The sequence below is a fragment of the Curcuma longa genome, chromosome 20 (genome assembly GCF_044706935.1).
Source record: "Curcuma longa cultivar G26 ecotype Majalengka, Jawa Barat chromosome 20, ITB_CL_G26_1.1, whole genome shotgun sequence".
In the NCBI taxonomy this organism is placed as follows: domain Eukaryota; kingdom Viridiplantae; phylum Streptophyta; class Magnoliopsida; order Zingiberales; family Zingiberaceae; genus Curcuma; species Curcuma longa.
In genome coordinates, this window is record NC_133880.1 from 10102149 (window position 1) to 10110076 (window position 7928).

Genomic DNA, 7928 nt, shown 5'->3' on the forward strand with positions numbered 1-7928 from the left:
CGTTCCACAATTAATGGTTAATCACGGACGACCAACATAGTCGGGAACTTATTGGGTCATACACACTATAAGTTTATTTGAAAGACTTAAAATGAGTTTGAGAATTTGATTCTCAGTTCGAGAGAAAAAAAGTTTGGTTGGACCAAAACAAAGGGCAAAATGATGGATTTCAAAATGAACCAAATTGGTTTGATTCATGATGAAAGATATTTTGGCAAATCAGAAGCAATGAGGGGCTTCATCTTGTGAAGATGAAATGAATAAAATTGGTTTGGGTTAAATTGGAGGTAGTTTGGTTATTGAACCAAACGATTTAATTTTGAGAAAAATTGAACCAATTTGATTTGATTTGAATGGAACTCAAGATTAATCAGTATATGGGGTTTGGTTGGGCTTTTAGATTGGATCCAAAACCCAATAACATGTTTTATAAGATGTGATATCAAAAAGGAATAAGCGGTTGATATTAAACCCTAATGGTTAGGATCAATTGCAACCATCCAAACCTTAAAACCCATTAAACCTAATTTGCTATAGTAATCAGACCGGTTTGCTACAGTAAACCCTAATAACCAAACTCGGTTTGGTTTTTTCTTTCTCTTGATTTTCCCTACTCGGCTGCCTCACAGACACACGCGCACGACTTCTTCTCCGCAATTGCGCATCCGTCAGTGATAAACTCGAGAGAATCGGGATTTAAGGCCCAGGCCCGGCTTTAGGCATAGGCGGGTAAGGCCTATGCCTAGGGCCCAGGATTAAAAGGGGCCCAAAAAAATTTAAATTATTTAGGGATAATAAATAATAAATGGTTAAAATCCGATCAAATCTTGCCGCGTCCCGATACCGATATCCCCTTTATCTCCCCTCTCCTCGGACCTCGATTCGACGCGTTCTCCTTCTCCTCGTTCGACGAGTTCTCCCGTTCTCTCAACGCCGATCTCGCGACAGCCGTTCGACTCTTCATCTCCTACCGTCTGCCGACGCGATCTCCCCTGAGGGTTTTCCTCGCCGACGCCGGCGAAACCTCTTCTTCGACGCGAGGGCCCCTGAGGCGCAAGACAGCACGGAGCACCTCCGTCCGGTCCGTTCGACGAGCCCTCTTCTAGTCTTCTTCGACGGTTTTCCTCGCCGACGCCGGCGAAACCTCGAGGCTCGCCGCTCGCCCCTCTGGCCGTCTTCCTCGCCGGCGAAACCGCGAGGCTCGCCGCCTCGCCCCTCTGGCCGTCTTCCTTCGTTCCTCGCCGGTGAAACCGCGACTCCGCGAGGCTTCAAGCTCGCCCCTCTGGCCGTCTTCCTCGCCGGCGAAACTGCGAGGCTCGCCGGCCGCCGCTCGCCCTTCAGCCCTCTGGCCAGTGGCCCTCTTCTTCAATCTTCGACCGTCTTCCTCGCCGGCGAAACCGAGAGGGCCTCGCCCCTCTGGTCGAGTGGTCTGTGGTCGTCTTCTTCGGATTGCTGTTTACAGTTCGTCTGATTGCTGTTTACTCAAACAGTCAAGCCAATCCGGTAGTTTCTTTTACTTTTTTCAATATTATTGTTGTTGAGATTTAGCTTTTAGATAGTAATTTTTTGTGTTTGATCCAGCTGTTCTACGAGTCTTTTGACAAATCGTTCGAGGACAGCTGGATCGTTTGACGGACTACCAAGGTAAATTATTTCTGTTTATTTTTAATTGTTAGTAGATAGTTCATTATTAAAGTAAATATTTATTTCTGTTATATTATTAATTGTTAGTAGATAGTTCATTATTAGAGTAAATAAATTTTTAAACCCACCATTGTCGGTCTCAAGTCCGAATAAAAAAGGGTGAGAGAAAATTTTTTAAAATAATAACAATCATTTTTAAAAAAATTTTGTCTAGGGCCCTCCGTGAGCTTGAGCCGCCCCTGGTGCGTGTGGATCCTTGGATTAGTCACCTTTGCGGAGGTGGATACCAAGTAAACAAACCGGGTTAGCGTTGATCTCTTGTTCTCTTTTATATTTTTGCTTCCGCTAATCTCTATGCAGAGAAAGATCAAGAAAAATCAAGAAACGCTATTCACCCCCCCTCTAGCGAACCAACCGATCCTAACACAAGACACATTTCATTATAGCTGCTGAAAAGTTTAGAAATTATTTTGGAATCAATCGTTGATTTTCTGATCAATTGAGGATCATGATGTACTACTAAGTGTCACTCATGATCGTTCCATAATTAATGATTAATCACAGACGATCAACATAACCAAAAACTTATTGGGTCACATACACTACAAGTTTATTTGAATGACTTAAAATGAGTTTGAGAATTTGATTTTCAGTTCGAGAGAATGAAAGTTTGATTGGACCAAACAAAGAGCAAAATGATGGATTTCAAAATGAATCAAATTAGTTTGATTCATGATGGAAGATAGTTTGGCAAATCAAAAGCAATGAGGGGCTTCATTTTGTGAAGATGAAATGAATAAAATTGGTTTGGGTTAAATTGGAGGTGGTTTGGTTATTAAACCAAACGATTTAATTTTGAGCCAAATTAAACCAATTTGGTTTATTTTGAATGGAACTTAAGTTAATCAGTATATGGAGTTTAGTTGGGGTTTTAGATTGGATCCAAAACCCAATAAGATGTTTTATAAGATGTGATATCGAAAAGAAATAAACGGTTGATATTAAACCCTAATGGTTAGGATCAATTGCAACCATTCAAACCTTAAAACCAATTAAACCCAATTTGCTATAGTAATCGGACCGGTTCGCTACAGTAAACTCTAATAACCAAACTCGATTTGATTTTTTCTTTCTCTCAATTTTTCCCTACTCGGCCGCCTCACAGGACACACGCGCACGACTTCTTCTCCGCAATCGCGCATTCGTTAGTGATAAACTCGGGAGAATCAGGATTTAAGGCCTCCTTAGCCATTTGGGAGAGAAGCCAAAAAAACCTTAGCCGCCATTGTGAATCGCGGGAGGACAACTGTTGTTTCCTCCTTCACGAGCAACCTTCCGACCACAAGGAAGAGGATTCATGATTTCTTGCTCCTGGCTGACGGCTTGATCACGTGAGCGCAGATCAGCACCTTCTCGATCATGCTCCCTCCTTCCCAATCAGCGGTTGGTCGCGTGAGCGAGAGAAGTAGGGCAGCCTGACCGCGATCTGCCTTCCCGATTGCATGTCCTCCTCCTTCCCAATCGACGGTCGACCGCTTGAGCGCGAGAAGCAGGGCAGCCTGGTCACGATCTGCCTTCCGGATCACGCGCCTTCCTCCTTCCCAATCGACGGCCGACCGCATGAGCGCGAGAAGCAGGGCAGCCTGGCCATGATCTGCCTTCTCGATCGCACACCCTCCTTCCCAATCGGCGGCCGATCGCATGAGCGCGAGAAGTAGAGCTCATCCTTGGCCGTGATTAGAAACCTGCAGTGCCGCCTCCTTCTCTCCCAAGCACCTCCCTTCTTCCTCCCGAGCGCCGCTTCTTCCTTCCCTTTATGCCGTTGAATGCATATGTGGTGAAGGGTTGCCGGCATTGGACGTCGGTGGTTGGCACTCAGGGACGTGGTGAAGGATTGTCGACATTAGACGTCGGTGGTTGGTGTTCAAGGACATGGTGAAGGGTTGGGTTGCTGACATTGGGACGCCGATGATGATTGTCTTCTCTGTCGTATATCAAAGCTCGAGTGAAATGGGTTTTCCATTCGATTGTCGCTGACCACCAGAGCATTTTCCATTATCAAAAATTGTTTCCAGCCACCAGAGAAGCCGGGAGTCACTGTTGGGTTGTTGCTAATCATCCTTGGTCGTCCGACAACCATTTATAATATTCTCAGAAGCTTACAAAGCTTTTGGAGATTATTGCATCTTCGCTGAAAAGGGTTCTGGCCATTTGCCCCAAACTGGTAGTCAAAGGTTGACCACCGGAATATAAGTCGGGAATAGGATTGCTGGCTATAATTAGAAAGCCCTGAAAAACGATTGCAATAAGTGTTGTTGCATGTTTTCTGATATTAGAATTTTCTCACGAATCGATCGTTACCGATCGTCAGCTAGTACCGAAGATGGTGATGTGACTCATGACTTTCAGAAGTTATCCAGATGAGAGCTTGTCATGGATCACCGGTAGAGGCGGAGTTTTGATAGAGTCGCTCAATTGATGACAATTTCATTCCACGACATCTGTCAGGTATGCTTAGAATAAATTGTTATTCTATAAAAATTTTAAATTTCAGTTATACCATGTATCTGTTGTATCCTGCATGCGTGTGTTGCGAGTATTGTAATAATTAGGTTTAATTATTATATTTTCTTCTGCTACACACGCTTACGAAACGTGTAAACACGCGTAACACACCGGGCCGATCCCAACATGTAATGTGCTCTTTATTTCTCCGGGTTCTTAGCATCAGTTAGTCCTTTACTATTGATGATGTCGTCCGAATCTTATGAGTAGGACACTGATTTTTATAGTACACACTCTCTCTACATTTAAAACAAATAATATAAAGATTAAAACAAACTTTTGAATTGCTACCTTTCTCCCTCTCTATTTTTTGCTTTCTTGCTCTCGTAGCAGTTAGTTCTATTGAGAGCTGGTCGGCTCTAACATTAATTATAGGACTGTTGTGTGCGAGAGAGGGGGGAGGTGAATCTCATTCGTTTGATTTCATTTTTCTATCACAGAACACTAGCAGCGGAATTAAATAAACAATAAAATGACATGTGAATTTACTTGGTTCCCAATTTCTCAGGGTCAATATATCTAAAGTTTAAGTACGGGAAGCGCTTGTCCACTAATGGTCTTCATTTTTGAAACTTTTTTCGAAGGTGGAGAAATCTGTCTTATAGTCAAAGTACAAGAACAAATATGTAAAAAGTAAAGAGTAAATAATCGAAACACAAACACTCAAGGTCGAGTCGATCTGAAAGTCTTGAGCACAATGCATTCCTTTTGGAACTTTCCCAGTCGCACGAGCAGAGCTTCGATCGCGTTCATGAGAACTACAAAATCTAAGAGTAGTAGTGAGTTATTTTTCTTCAAGATGCTACTCGAGGTGGCTTATAAAGACCCTTCTGAGCGCCAAGATCCCTTTCCGGGCTCTCTAAACCAATTCAATCCGATCCAGCTCCATTAGTCTTTATCCAGCTAAGTATCATCCTGGTCAAGACGCGGACTAACCCAGAGTGCTTAGACCTTCTGGACGCCTGGAATATCATCTGGGTGCCTAGAGTTGCTTCTACTCTATGCGCCTAGACCGTCTGTGCGCTTAGAATATGATCCGAGCGCCCAGAGCTTGTTCAACTCAGTTTGACCTGAGTTGACTCTGGACTGTAGGATCGAGTGCACGTGAGAGAGGGGGGGAGTGAATCACGTGCTTTTTAAAATTCGTTCGTTTAAAATCAGAGTTAGAAAATTTGTGCTTTGAAAAGCGTGCAGCGGAAAATGAATACGAAGCGATGAAAGAAAATACGTACGAAGGATACAAGTAAAAATTTTTTACTTCGTTCGGAGCCTTCGACGACTCCTACTCGAAGGCCCAGGTCCCTTGGACCTTTCCGTTGGGCAATTCACTAAGGCTCTCTATCGGTAAACTCCCGGTAGAGTAGTCGGAATACAAAGATGGGCGAAAGTATAATAACCCTATACTTCCCCCGAATAATTTAAGCACAAATAAGATAATAAATAAATGTTACCAATGCCTTAGGATTGTATCAGAGCAACTCGTGTGTTGGCGTTGGTCTCCCGGTAGTGATTGGACGTGGATGAATTAGAGTGTCGTCGTCGAAGGAAGAAGAATTGATGAAGCTTTTAATGAAGGCCTTGATCGATGCACAACTTAATCACAAATGAAGCACTGTTCTAATTAATTCCCAAAAAGAACAACACTGTAGAAAGCTTCGACCAATTCCTTTATATAGGAATACTCGAGGCTTCGATCTCATCAAGATCTGAAATACTCGTTGCTTTAATTCCTATCCTACACCGAAGCTACATGAAGAATTAAAATGGATCTTTTATCCTTTGAGGAGTAACGTGGTTATAGAAAGGACTAAAGTAACGTAATTATAACAAGAAATAAAGTAACGTGTCATTATAGCAAGTAAAGAAAATTATATTTTATTATTGGAAAGAATAAAATCTTCATTAGTAGAATGATACTTTATTATTGATAGGAGTAAATAGATTTTCAGATTTAGCAAAATGAGAAATTATGAGGAGTAATTTTACAAAAAGACCCCTACAAAATCATGTTAGTCCAAAAGTAAATCCTAGCACAATTTATTTGGACTAAGATAAAATTCAAAGTTAATTAGATCGTGTCTCCCAGATCAGGATCTAACCAGGTCTCAGTTTAGATCACCCAAATGGGTCTATACGGGACTGTGCCTAAAGTCCAAAATTGGACTTGTCCTCACTGGTTCGCTCCTCCAGTAACTTACCTCACTTATCTCATGCAGCTCTACTTAACTTCTTAACCCACCAGGACTTCATGCCAACACTCAACCACCCTGGTTTTTCTGCCAAGTCTCAACCAACTTGGTCTTCGGCCAGTTGTCAAGCTCCGTGAACCCAACGGTCAAACTGCACTAACATGGACTTGGTTTGACTGCATGCGTTTGTTTCTGTCATACTTCCTTAGTCTTGCTTCCAACTCTTGGTCCCTATAAAATATACATGCATCAAACAAGCAAGCAACCTAAGTCTACTTGTAGTCTATTTGACCTACTAGGCTTACCTAAGTCTTACCCTGTAGGTCTAACCTACTAGGCTTACCTAAGGGTTACTCCCCTAGGATTTTCTTTTGCCAAACATCTGATCACTCGTGATCTGCTTAGACTTACCCTTGCCTAAGCTCCAATTAGGACTAGTCACTCGATAGACTTCCCACTTGTCAAACATCCAGTCACCCTTGACATGCTTGGACTTCCTGTTTCAGCATTTGATCCTCTGACCCATAGAACTTTTCTTTTGATATCCGATCCTTGCTGACCCATTGACCTTTTAGACATCCGATCCACTGACCCACCTAGACTCTCTGTCTTGTGCCCTCAATCTATCAAGTCTTCCTTGTCCAGTCCCACTGACTAGGACTTCCTTGCTTAGCCTCCAACTAAAACTTCCCTTGCTAGTCACTTGGTCAACTTTGACCTTCCTAGACTTCACTCATATCCAAACATTAGGTCATATTTCGATCAACCCTCAGTCAAACTGATCAGACTTAGGTACATTGTCAAACATCAAAATTTTGGAAGCTGACTGCACCAACAACTACATTTCAAATGAATATTATCTGATCATGATCGACCGTGCAAAAGCTAATAGGTAGTTGCTACAATGTGTAGTAGTTGAATTGCTAACTTCTACAAAGTGGCTATGGTTTAAACCTTAAATACTAAATCTGATTCAGAAATACAGAATTTTTAAACTAGATTAAGAGTATTTTGGGTCATTCACTTTAAATGGGGTGTCTATTTGACTTTAATTGGAAAAGGGGCGTCTATAGGACGTTTTGGCAAATGATGGGTGCTCTTTTAATTTTTACCCAAATAAATATAATCTTATCATAAATTGATGTAGGCTAATAAAATCATATCGTATTTGTAGTATTCTAAAAATTTTCCCTAAAAAGATTGGGTAAAAATCAAAAGGGTGCTCATTGTTTGCCAAAACGTTAGATGAGCACCCTTTTTCAAGTAAAGTCAAATAGGCTCCACCAACCACCCAAAATACTGTTAATGTAGATCTAGTTCAAAAATTCTATGTTTTTGAACCAGATTTAATGTTTAGATTTGAACCACCACCAGTTGCTGCACTTTATAGAAGCTATCAACCAATTGTTATATGTTGTAGCAACTACCTGTTGGTTTCTATAAGGTCGATTGTAATCAGATAATATTTATTTAAAATATAGTGAGTGTCGTAGAGTCTCCTTTATTTGTTTTGTTGATTGAAATGTTGTT